The sequence below is a fragment of the Adiantum capillus-veneris genome, chromosome 30, assembly GCF_014529385.1.
Source record: "Adiantum capillus-veneris isolate H3 chromosome 30, ASM1452938v2, whole genome shotgun sequence".
NCBI classification, from domain to species: Eukaryota; Viridiplantae; Streptophyta; class Polypodiopsida; order Polypodiales; family Pteridaceae; genus Adiantum; species Adiantum capillus-veneris.
Genome location: NC_140960.1, coordinates 54,867,135 through 54,881,143, shown reverse-complemented (window position 1 = coordinate 54,881,143; position 14,009 = coordinate 54,867,135).

The window sequence follows — 14,009 nt, the reverse complement described above, 5'->3', positions numbered from 1 at the left end:
TCTTTTATTTTCCACTTTTTATGTCCTGTCTAGTCCATTGGTCACAAGCACACAGACTCGCCGATTTAGGCAGTGTGTCAATGCTCATCCTAGTGCAGATTCGCCGATTTAGGCAGCACACCAACAAACTGCAGATTCATAATTTTCTTCACCAAATGCAGATTCGCCGATTTAGGTAGCACGTTTTATTGGTGTAGACTCGCTGGATGAGGCAACACCAATCACGAAATCATGCTGCAGTGGCTGGCCACCACTGTAACTGGTATGATTTTGTTACCCGGGTACATAATGAAAGTGATGTGGATTTGGACTTATATTGTGGAACTGGAATTGGATTGGGATTTGGTATTTGATGATTATTTTATCACGGCAGTGTTCATGTGATGAGACTTGACATTATGAGATTAATGATGAGTGTGACCAATGATATCCTGATTCATCAAGGTATGACATATACTGCTTATTCTAGTGGTATGGGACACTAGAATAGGTAGTATGTGGATGACGGCAGGCATAAGCTAATGTTGTTTAGTTTCAAAAAAAAATTCTTTTATTATGTGATGTTTTTGACACAACATACTAATCACTGTTTTTGACAAGTATTGTTTGTAGATTTTTATCTTCGCAACTGAGGACAATTGCTTTCCAACGGAGAGGTATATTGATATTCTATTATTTGTTGCAGCTGACAGGTGGAAAAGACTAGACCCAACTTGGCCTATGCGAATGGATATATATATCATGTACATTTTATTATTCAAGTGCTCTTTTATGAGCTTTGGCCATTTATGACCGGCCGGCCAGTTTGTAACCAATTTGACCATTCAAGAAATCTATATAACAAATACGTGCAAGAGGGAAATGGTCACTCTTGTACGGGGGGAGATTGCACCCAGTGTCTGTGTATTCTTCTCTCCTCTCTTCTCTTCTCTCTCACCGGGCTGGCGTAGCACTCCACTCTAGGAGGTGCGCCTGCACGTGCTCGCTTACTCTGTCTTGCTCTCTGCCTCTCTCATGTGAGATTTGCTATGGCGTTTACGCGTACACGATTGTGCATGTATGGAGATCTATTGATTTATGGTCTATAGCATGTTATTCTATGTATTTTGCAGGGAGCCACGACTTCCGTCTGTAGCAGTGGCAAGCTTCGCAGAAATTATACAAGAAAGAAAAGTGCTAATATGGGCACTTGGGCGCAAGCAACACTCAGAGGATTGGTCTAAACAGAATGAGACGGGGTGGTAGGGGTGGTTGCCCTCATTGTAATTATGATCCCTGGATGTTGTCATGGCTTAACATAAGCATGACAAAACCTTGTAATTTTTGGGCTGCTCAAGATAATCCACCCACAATTGTGAGTTTTGCTAAAAAAAAGAATATGGGCCTTATATGCTTCCTCCAAACGATGCTTGAGATGAGAACTTTTGACGCGTGCTAGGATAGTAATATCCAAGATTGAGAGTGTATTGCTCTGGCCTGTGAAGGAACCTATGTTTTGTGCAACAAACATAGGATGCCCATCGATCTCAAGAGCACGAAAGATAGCGTGGTAATCGTCTTTGCGTGCATTCACGAAGCTAAGCTATGATGTCAAGAGAGGGAAAATATTAGAAAGCAACAAATCTATAGAAGGGCAAAGATAAGGAAGTCTTACAATGGCACGGTCCTTAGCTGTTGGCTCATTCGCAAGAACAAGATCACCTTGGGAAAGATCAGGTTTTGAAGTGCTAGCATGGCCCTATATAACAACAAAGGCTACAGTTCCAAAGTGCGTATGAGTGCCCTGTGCATGCAAGGACTGTGCCTCATCCAAAAATTGACGCACTTTGCTCTCTGGGTAGAAACTAAGGTTGAATTCAAAAGGCTTTCTCTTCTCTACAACCATGGAAGTGTTGAAGAATAGTACATAAGGAGATGTGCACCCATCTTACTTAGCTTTTTTTTCACAGTCACATTCTCAATGTGCACAAAGTCTCCTACAACAAGAGTGTCAATGAATTGTGCAATAAATTGATCGCTAATAGCACAAGTGATGGTGTCGGTGTTGAGTGGGTCAACTAGGTCTGCCTTAAGGTAGCACATATACTTAGCAACTTCTGGGCTTTGTTTGTAAGTCCCATAGCGGTTCAGTACGCACCCCTCGAATGCGAAATGAGGGCAAGTCTCAGTGATGTCAACAATGCACAATAGAGGGATTTTAGTGGGAATATAAGGCACAAGGGAAGATGAACTAGCGGGAATCACATCCATCATGGTAACACTCAGTAGTAGTATGTTCATCTAGGTTGGCACCCTCTTTAATGCTCACAGTTTTTGCAGCTACTGCAGGCATTGGACCCTCCAGAAAAGGTTTGGCTGCCACAACAAAAAACAAAACTCTTAAGCGTTGGAAACAACAATAGAATATCTATGAGGCACAAGTAAGCCTTACTTGGTGCCGTTGTCGCCTCGCAAGTCTTGAAAAGTTTACGTGCCACCGCACCACTTTGATTCATACGCGTGAGGGATTTGGGCCCAACGCTAAGAGAAGAAAAAACATCAAGCTTAGGCAGACTCAAAGCGCTTCTCGTGCACCGCACCACTTTGATTCACACGCTTGAGGGATTTGGGCCCAACGCTAAGAGAAGAAAAAACATCAAGCTTAGGCAGACTCGAAGCGCTTCTCGTGCAGAGTGAAGGCACATGATCAAGAATGAGGCTACTACCAGGCTCTAAGAATGATGCAGTTGTATCATGGTGCACTATCTTGTTCAACTCTGAAAAAATAGAAAGCAAAATCACATTATCGCCAAGCATACATCACGCATTTTGTATAAGTTATCAAGGTATTGAGTCACCATCTTCAAACTCCAACGCGACTATTACTTGACGTGTTGAATCAAAAGAAGCAAAGAGAAAAGAAGATTCTTAGCTAAAGGATAAATAAGCTCATAGAAACAATACTCTACACAGTCGTAGGGATCTTAGGATCAATAAGAGAGAGGGATAGTCTTGAACTTTTTCTTAGGATCAATAAGAGAGAGGGATAGTCTTGAACTTTTTGCAGCAGCAACACTACTTATATACTACAATCCTCCCTTCTCTTTCTCAACGTTCACTAAGTCTTAAGGCTACCCTACTATCATATCTATTAAATGGATTCACATATTTAGACACATGCAAGAGAACATCAAATTCAAAGGCATTAATGGACTAGTGGACAAAGGTACAACAATAAAAAAGGGTACCCCCACTTTATCCATTCATACTCTTCTTGTCCATAGACTGTGCAATTTGAGGTGGCAAGTTGAGTTAGATCTAAGAGTATGTGGTGGTGGTCTAAGGTTCCCACCATGCTCATGCGTTGAACATTTTCTTGAGCTCTTGGAGGAGAAGGATTTCTGAAAACCCAACGTTCGTGGGGAATTGTGCCTCATCTTAATAGCGTGCCGGTTTCAATCTCAAAAATGCCGGTTAAGGGCTTCCCAGTGTTTGGAAAAAAGCCTTTTTCCAAACATACAAAATTCCTTTTCTTGGATTTGTCAAGAGGAAATTTCAAAAAATCAAGTTAATTTTTCGGGTTTTTACACTATCTTTCTCTATTTTGGAGTGGAACTTTTCCCATCTTAATAGCGTGTCAGTTACAATTTCAAAAAAAGCCGGTTGAGGGCACAACAATGTTCGAGAAAAAAAAATTTGCAAACATACAAAATTCCCTCCCTTGGATTTGCCAAGAGGAAATTCTAGAAAATCAAGTTAATTTCTTGGGCTTTTACACTATTTTTTCTATTTTGGAGTGGAAATTTTCCCTTTCCCCTTGGCCTCACTCTACATTTTTGAGATTGAAAACGACACGATAATAAGCTGAGGCACATTTTTCTCAAACACTAGGGCACGAGCAAAAGGAGAAATTCTGCCTAGAAATCGACAAAAGTAGTTTGAAAAGCCGCGAAGAAAGCCTAAATTTCAATAATTATTTCCTCTTGACAAAATCAAGGAAAGAAAGTTTGAAAGGGAACAAGTTTTGTATGCTTGGAATCCGCATTGTTTAAGCAATAGCGCAATGGCACATGCTGAATAGTACCTATGACTACGTGTGCGCAATTCTTGAAAGAAACTCTCTCTCTCTCTCTCTCTCTCTCTCTCTCTCTCTCTCTCTCTCTCTCTCTCTCTCTCTCTCTCTGTGTGTGTGTGTGTGTGCCACAACCAAATGAGTCTATACACGTCTATATGCGAACGCCGATCATCTCTCTCTAGCCTAACCTCTACTCCTTTCTGCGTCACCGCCTGAGACTGTCCTCGTGAGCTCCACGAGGCTATTTTCTCTTGACAAAATCAAGGAAAGTGTAAATTATCTCAGACTCTCTCTTTCTCTCTCTCACACACACAGACACGCGCACACAGGCGAGTGCATCCATTGGATTGGACGGTGGACGAGGCCTTTGTCGGACCTCTCCAGTGTTCGGGAAAATGTGTCCCAACTTAATATCGTGCCGTTTTCAATGTAAAGAATTTTGGTTGAGGGCACGGGAAAAAGGAGAAATGCCTCCTTCGAATAGAAAAAAAGAATGTAAAAATCTAAAAAAACAGCCTAATTTTTTGAAATTTCCTCTTGAAATAAACAAGGAAAGGAATTTTGTATTTAGCATTTTCTCTTGACAAAATCAAGGAAAGTCTAAATGATCTCAGACTCTCTCTTTCTCTCTCTCTCTCACACACACACACGCGCACAAAGGCGATTGCATCCATTGGATTGGACGATGGACGAGGTCTTTGGCCGACCTCTCTAATGTTCGAGAAAAATGTGTCTCGTCTTAATATCGTGCCGTTTACAATTAAAAAAGTGCCGGTTGAGGGCACGGCACAAGAAGAAATGCCACCCCAAAATAGACAAAAATAGTGTAAAAATTTAAAAAAATACCCTATTTTTTAAATTTCCTCTTGAAATAAACAAGGAAAGGAAATTTTTATGTTCAAAAAAATGATTTTTCCACTATCTTGGTACCATAGCCTCTCTCTCTCTCTCTCTCTCTCTCTCTCTCTCTCTCACGCAATCGACAATTCGAGGGTCTGCCATCGTCTGCAGGAGGAAGTTAAGATACACAACATTCTCCTGAAGCAGAGAATTCGCCGGATGGCACTGGGTAGGAGCCTCAACATTGCCGAGCAGTATTTGGGGAAAATGTGTCTTGGCTTAACATCGTACCATTTTCGATTTCAAATATGCCGGTTGAGGGCGAGGGGAAAGGGAGAAATTCCGCTCCACAATAGAGTAAAATAATGTAAAACCCCAAAAAAATATTCCAAAATTTCCTCTTGGCAAATCCAAGGAAAGGAACATTGAGCGTTTGGGAAATTGATTTTTCTCGAACGCTGTTAATGTCTGAGCTGGACTAAGCCCTGTTCATACATAGATGGAAATCGTGAGATGCACAACAATCAGGCAGTAGCGCAGAAGATTGTGGGCGATGGAGTCCACAGGGCACGTGCCCGCCAAATCTATGGATACCTGCAAGAACAAAGCCCATCCTCTTTTCTGCGCAATTCTGCCGCTTGGACTCCCTGGACAACACGCAAAAATAACTGCAGTGCTGCACGACAAATTCGCATGCGGAGAGAGAGAGAGAGAGAGAGAGAGAGAGAGAGAGAGAGAGAGAGAGAGAGAGAGAGAGAGAGAGATGCTCTTCCTTGTTGCAGGTGTCATTGTGTGTGTCTCTCGTGTATGTGACAGCTCGACTTCTCCATAGTAGCGCACCTGCTGTAGCTTGAGAGTTGAAACCTTCGCCTAAATTCTAGCCGTCCACGTGCAAGCCATCTGCCAAAGTACACCTAAGCCAGCCCAATACTAAGGCCTTCCTTCAGCAGGCCAAAAAATACCTTGCATGTCTTAGTATTTGGGGGGACTGGCATACAGAAGCTGACCAACAGAACAAAGAATGTGACAACCAAGTGACTTGTGCACTTTAATTTGTTGGTGTGAATACCCATAATGCACAAAGTCCTAGAGAAGCAAAGCGAGCATTATGGGCTGGATGAGCATGAGCTTACGCATCACTAATATCTCAACGCATCTAGTCAATAGAAGACTCTAGCGATAGAATTGCAAGAACCTGCACCATCATCTATAGAACCTTTATCCACCTTACTTAGTCATACATCATGACCTTGCACAATGTTCCAAACTCGCTTGTGGAACAAGAACATGTTGCAACGATTATGAACATAGCGGGTAGTTGTCTCCATCTAATTTTCAGCCATGTCCAATGACTACATCACAGGAGGAAACAACCCACTGACCCAGAGAAGAATACAAAGTTCATGTTTTTGCAAAAAATTAGACTATTAAAAGCTTGCACAAAAAGACGATGTTACATGCGAAGTACTACAATAGTTGGAGAGGCCTAAATGCGGCAAATCAAAATTTTGACAATATCTAGCTCTTATACTCACAAAATATCAGCTTGATTTGAGAAAGTGAGCTACGAGAATGCTAGCCACTCGATCCGAGTTTGAAGCCTCCTTTGATATCGATTGTGGTATAGGGTAAAAGGGCCAATAAAAAGCCGGCCCCTGAAAGGAGGACCCACATACCCCCGATTTTGGGTTGCAGTCTGCTCCAAATTAGAGACAGCGTGGAGTCTCTTTCTTACTGGACAATGTAGATGAGATTTTTTGTGGACCGTCCGATCATGGGCTCAATCCCTTGTGGCATCATGGCTCATTATACGCCCTGCAATGGATACCCTTTTGCCCCAAATTTTGTCACACACAGAAAACGTTTTCTTGCTATACTTTACTTGTGTCGTGACGCTTGTGCTGGGGACTTTGGTGCTCGAAGACATAACCAACAGCTTCATTTTGCGCCCTTCCACATCCAAATTGGGGCAGCGTGTTGGTCGCAGTAGCTCTCCCCGCTTAGTTGGCCTTAAGTTGGCCCCTTTACCCTATAGGGATATTGATTGTTAGAGTATATATTACCCTACTACTACTCGGTCTACTTTGAAATTTTCCATTAATTTCTCTCGAAGATGCCGAGATTCTATTGGGATACCATAATTCGTAAAGGGAAATCCCTTCCCACCCCCTCCCGTCGGCTGTGCTCTTCACCATCTTCGTCTGACACATTGGCCGATCAACGCGTCATCACCATCTCCACAACAGGATGAGTGAAGAGAGAGAGAGAGAGAGAGAGAGAGAGAGAGAGAGAGAGCCCAAGCAATCAACCCGCAGCTTTGACACCCCGTTTGGTTGCACGCATACTCCTTGAAGGCGAGCTCTTGCCTGGCTCTGTGCAACCCTGTTTCCTCCCCCACCTCACATCTCCTATGTCTTTCCCTCTATCTCTGTTGGGAAGCCGCAGCGAACACAAGCATCTGTGAGCACGCTATCTACTGTCGTAGCAACTCTCCCCAACCTAGCTTCTCCCCCGCCAGCCCTGCGACGATCAACTCCAAGAGGTTGCGTTGCAGGCAAACAAGAGAGATTTTGCGCTTCAACAGTGCTACATGATCTCACGGGGAATTCCCACAAATACACATCCTGGCACCTGCAAATACCGAGGGAGAGCGAAAAGATCTCTCTCTATCTCTCTGCATTGCAAATCCAAAAGATAATTATTAGGGTATTTTGATAATTTTCCCCAAAAAAAATCTCCCTCTTTTTCTCTCTTTGCCTTCACTCTCTCTCTCTCTCTCTCTCTCTTTCTTCCACGTGCTCACATCCTTGCCTTCATCGACTTTTCTTTCGATGTCAAACAAGGTATCTTAGAAGATACCTTCTAATTCAACCCCTAAGCAAAAACACTATAGCTAAAATATCTTATTCGGTTTATTCTACAAAGCTAATAAATTTGTGATGAAGATTCCAAACGACTCTACGAATTCTAAGGCAAAACAAACACAAGCTGTCGCCATCATCTCCCCCCCCCCCCCGCCCCCCCAAATCCACCATCTCCTTTGCACAATGCGCAATCTCTCTCTCTCTCTCTCTCTCTCTCTCTCTCTCAAGCTTCTCTTCTCATGGCCATATGTCCCACTCCAAGGCATCACACCTCTGCGAGGCCTCCCATTGGCAGGGGTAGAGGACGATCATTTGCAAAGGAAAGAAAAAACTGTGTGTGTGTGTGTGTGTGTTCTTGACCATGCACGATATCTCGCTCTCTCTGTGCCAGGTGTCATCTCATCCTCCCCCGCCCCCCAAGGACTCCCATGCACACCCTTGCCTAATATGGCCTACCTCCCTACACATGTGTCTGCAAGCCCGCCAAGGATACATGCGTCTATCGTGATGTGCCTTGTGTCGGCCTATCTGTATCCCTCTCCTCCTTGGCTCACAGTTGGAATCTCTCCCACCCCTCTCCACATAAGCATCATCGATGCTTGCCATGTGGCTCCGCCCTCCCCTTTTCTCCCTACTCAACCAAGAGCATCTCCATAGATTCTTGGTATTGAATCCCATAAAAACGTTTTGGCCACCTATAAATAGAGCTATAGAAGTGCATGCAACATGGAGAAGAAGATTCAAAGCAAAGAGTGATCTCCACACACACCAGTGCAACAATGTGCTTAGATTGAATAACATTATCAATGTGAGACATGCTAAGGTCTATATTATGCTTTTTTTTTTCCAGAACTCACAATTGTGAGTGAATCACATTAGCAACCCAAAAGAATTATAGATACTAGTCATACTCGTGTCGAGCCACGACGTCTTCCAACAACCATAGTTATATCGGTTGAAAGGGGGGCCACCCCATGGCAAAGGCAAGACAATTGACTGAACAAGGAGCATATACTTACACATGTGGGTCAAACATCGTGGCACCCATAGCCTTATTCCACTCATCAGAGTTCCTCCATTTCCCATTGGCGACAATCGCTTCCTTGCTTTCTTGAACGCTCGCCGTGAATGTAGTTGTTTCAAGGGCGTTCTCAAAGAGTCGAAAGTTCCTGGCTTGCCACACGTGTTTGAAGTAGCATAATCTAACAATTTGCTTACTGTAACGAGCGGTGGCTCTTGAACACCTTCCCACCCAGGAAGAGATCGTTCTTAAAGAACTCAATCTTCCATGTCTTTTGAACCCAATTGCAAATCTTCCCTACCATGCCACAAATCGTCGGGCAATCCTTAAATAAGTGAGGGAGATCCTCACTTGCAATTCTGCATTGTGAGCATCTATTTGGACCAATACCTCTAGCTAGGACCTTCACACTAGTCAATAAGGCTCCCCAAAGTACCTTCCATAGAAAAACGTTCATCCCATGCAGCCATTGTGGGCACTAGATGTTCTTTACAATTGTCACCCATTTTGATTATGGCCATTGCTTGCCCCACTGCTTGTTCAAGGGGGAGAACCAATCCAACGAGACCATGAGGGTGTTGTACACGCCCTTGGTATGCGGTTTCAGGAAGTGTCTGTCCATTGTCCACCGCCATGCTTTCCGCAGAGCCTATATTATGCTAATCAAAATATCATTTTTCCTTGTTGTAATAGTTTGTGTGTATGTGTGTGTGTGGGTCCTTTTTTTTGGAAGTATTGCACTCCTCATCCACCCCTAATCCACTATCTCACCTTTTGCCCTTGCTTGCAAGGGAAGCTGCGCAATTACATTATTGATGTGCTCCTTCCTCCCGAGCTCTCATTAAAAAGAACATGCCTCATAGTGGATGGGGATCGTGAATGGAGGCGCTCTGGTTGCCTCCATACTGCATGAAAGGTGCCGTCAAATTTCTCCATATGCAAAATTCATCAACTACATCTCTCTCTCTCTCTCTCTCTCTCTCTCTCTCCCCCCCCCCCCCCCCCCCCCCCCTACAGTTTAAAAACTTATATGTATTCCTTTGATGTCAAAACTTCTACCCTACATGAGCAAAGATCAACATGCGAACTACAAGAGGTTCAAGAACTGTGTGAATAGATCAAGAGTTGTGGCTTGTCCCTTGCCCGCCTTGCCCCGGTCCTCTGTATTGTAGATTCTCACAAAAGTTGCTCGTATACAACTATGGTGTTGTCGTTTCCATCCTCAACTTGTGCTCTGCATTGTTAGCTGTATACACACACACACACACACACACACATATACATATACACACACACACACACATATATATATATATATATATATATATATATATATATATATATATATATAGATAGATAGAGAGAGAGAGATTGTAGCCTTGAACTAAATATCATCATCAAGGAGCGGCAGGCAATAGTGACTACATTTAGCCTTGCTAAACAATTTTTGCAATATCTAGTTGTTCATTATTAATGCCCCTAAGAGTTAGTGCCGAGGTCGGACCCGCTCACCCTCAAGGATCTATGAAATAACATTAGTTATGAGCAACATCCAAAGAGTGGAGAGAGTGTGCACCACAAAAGCAAAGCACAACAAAAACTTGAGGTAGGAAGAATTCATCGGAGACATGCTTTGTAGGAATCATGCCTCAATTTAGTGGCATCGATCCCACCTCTTGGGGTTCATTCAGCACTGCGTGGCATATAGTGTTGAGCCCCCCCCCCCCCCCCCCCCCCCCCCCCCCCCCCCCCAAAAAAAAAAAAACCACCAAGAAAAAAAGTACGCACACACACACATACAAACACTCACTCACATGAGAAGAGATAGTTTAGCATTTTTTAGCGAGTGCTTTTTGGGATCAGAAGAGAGAGAGAGAGAGAGAGAGATTGGACAAAAGGAATATAGATCTTGGGAGACATATGCATACTTTTCAATTCTTTCAACACACTCCATTGCATAGACATTTATTTATCCAAAGGAGCCAGCTTGGTTCGGTGAGCACTCAACCACAGTGACCCGGGTCTTGGGGTTCATTCAACGCCGCGTGGCATATAGTGTTGAGCCCCCCCCCCCCCCCCAAAAAAAAAAAAAAAAAAAAAAAACCAACAAGAAGAAAAATACGCACACACACATACAAACACTCACTCACATGAGAAGAGATAGTTTAGCATTTTTTAGCGAGTGCTTTTTGGGATCCGAAGAGTGAGAGAGAGAGAGAGAGATTGGACAAAAGGAATATAGATCTTGGGAGACATATGCATACTTTTCAATTCTTTCAACACACTCCATTGCATAGACATTTATTTTATCCAAAGGAGCCAACTTGGTGCGGTGAGCACTCAACCACAGTGACCCGGGTCATGGGTTTGAGTGCGGTCAAGCGAGCCTGGTAGCTCTCACGGATGCTTATTTCAACTCGCACGGATTTGTGCAATTGGCACAAAAAAAGACATTGGACAATTTGATTAAAATATTCACAAGATGAGTGTTCATTATTTATTAAAAAAAATTATATTTCATATCTTTTGTAGTATATAAGGCATCACTTAATAAGTTGCATCCCCAATCAATTGTGATTTTATAATACAATCACTCACAATTGTGAGTTTTGCAAAAAAACAAAAGTTGCGATTGTAAGGACATGGGCCCTACGGGCAAGGCCACCGGTACGGCCGGACAGTGTGTGTAAGCTAGGGGGAGGCTATAAGATAGCACGGTTGGGTGGAGATTCGCACATGCATTACCACCGCCCTTTCACTCGTATCCGAGCTATTTTTGGGAGAGGGAAAAAGCGGATTGCATGTGCATGCGACGCGCTGCTTCTCTCCCATGACTCGCAGAAAACGATGCCTCCATTGCGCAACAAAAGAAGACAGGCACAGTTTTTGTGCGTAGCGTACGAACATAGATAGCGATACCCGCCCCACCTACGACCCTCCACAGTGGGCGACTAAGACGGGCGACCAAGGCAAACTTAACTATCAACTCTACGACATCGAGGCTTCGAAGGATTTCATTGGTGCCATTGGCTGCGCGCATAGGAAGGCCCGCTTAATCCTTGCATGAAGGAGGATTGAAACCCACCCTATGAGGGTAAAAGGCCAACTCTTTACCGTAGAGCTATTGAGCCTTGTTGTGTATAACAGGAAAGATAGCATACTTGTGTTGAAAAAAAAGGTAGAAGGAAGGGAAAGCTTGAAACTTCAAGGAAGTAGTTTCACCCTTCTTTTTCACTTCTTGGGTTTCACTTCTTGGAGAAAGACAAGTTTTTCTCCAAAAATTCTTTTTTCTTCAAGGAGGTAGCTTTAAAGTGAACAAAAGCCTTCACAAAAACAATGAGTTTTTGTAAAGAATCAACAAAGGAGTTCTTACGATGAACGATACGTTTCATAAGGCGAGGCTCGCATGCAACGCAAATCACGGAGCATAAAAAACACAAAGACTTCAAGCTTCACAAGATACAAGTTGATGTTTTTTTCTCTCTCTTTACATTAGTGTGTGTTTACCATGGCCACTGAAGATATCCCACCTACATACACTTTTGATTTTGAGCACGTAGATCAAAATCAGGGCACCACGGGTGTTGCTGACACTAATATGCATGACGATGATGATCTAAGAGATCATGGCCTTGTGGATATGGCTGCTTTCAAGATTTGGAAAATCGTCAAGGCGTACTTGAACGCAACCTCTCTGCACTCAATGCAAATGTTACCAATCTTACGGAGCTACTTGTGAAATTTATGAATTCACAGATGGCTCAAGGAGCCAGAAGTGGCACTATGTAGACCACAACAAAATGGAGGAGACTGGTGGGAAAATTTTTCGAATCCTTATTCTACGAGGAGAAAAATGATGTGCAAAACAATACTATTGTGCACATAGTTTTTAGGGCAGCACCTTCACCTTCACCTACACACTATCTTCCACACTCTCTTTTGAGCTTCCACAAGAGCATACATCACTCTCAACTAAGCTTCACAAGTTCCCATTGTGTTCTCACAAAGCTTCCAAGCTTTCTTGGTCTCTCCATCGTCGAAAATGAACAAGCTATTGCCTCGAAGCTCTCAATGTTGTCGTGCTCTGCGATCGCCATGCACTCTGATACCAATTGTGAGTGCACAAATGCAGTGCGTGTGGAGAGAGAGAGAGAGAGAGAGAGAGAGAGAGAGAGAGAGAGAGAGAGAGAGAGAACACAATATATGACTGGAGCAACTCACAACATCGTGTGTGAGAGCCCCTTATTTTGCTATCTAGTAAAGAATAAGGTGTGTACAAGTGATGGACGGTTGGACGCCTTTGGCACACCCAAAGTAACATGCAAACCGCCTTTACCCCAACTATAGCCTGCTTGAACCATTATTTTCCATATGTTGCTTTGCCATTAGGGATGGCCTCTAGGGAATCCCAAGCAAACTTGATGGATGTCTCAAGTTTGTCAGACATTGTGGAAGAGACTAGTGCACAACTTCAGTTTTTGAGTGATGAACAAAAGAAAATGTGAACAGAAAGTTGTTTTATAACATTTGAGAGACTCTTAAATCTATATTTAATTGAATAGATGACTTATTTGACACCTCAATAACCTCATTCCCTATGGCACTATGCAAAAAGAAACTTACTAAACAATGCTTTGAATAGTGAGCAACAAAAAAAACATACATTAAAAAATCCTTCATCATTTGGATTCTGAAATTGCAAATATGCCAAGGAGAGAGAACATCCGCTAGTTGTAGGAAAACAAAATGTGCTTACACACACAAGATATGGTCACTTGCATGATTTTCTTCTTCACGTGATTCCACTTTGAAAACTCATTCACTTCTTTGACTTAACAAATCTCCTCTATCATTCTTGCCTTCAAAGTTAGAGCAGAAGCAATTTTGCTAGTTGCCTCCTTTAAAATTGTTATGTGGATTGTAGCCATCTCGAGTGTTGGAACGACCCCTCTACTTGGACTATGTAATGACCCCACCACATTCTCATTGACAAATAGAGCCACCAAAGTATCTAGAGCACATTCCCCTACAACTTGTTCCACTTGATACCCACCTTCATACAATTTCAGAGAAGTTTGTGTCAATTTGCACTAGCCGATGGTTGATATTGTCCCAAGTTGTGTGTCAATATTGCTATCCAAAATATGACAATGTGAAACGTGCTTGTGGAGAGAGCTAGTGGGGAATGAGGGTAGGGAAGAGGAAGAAGAAACATTCCATAGGAGAAAGA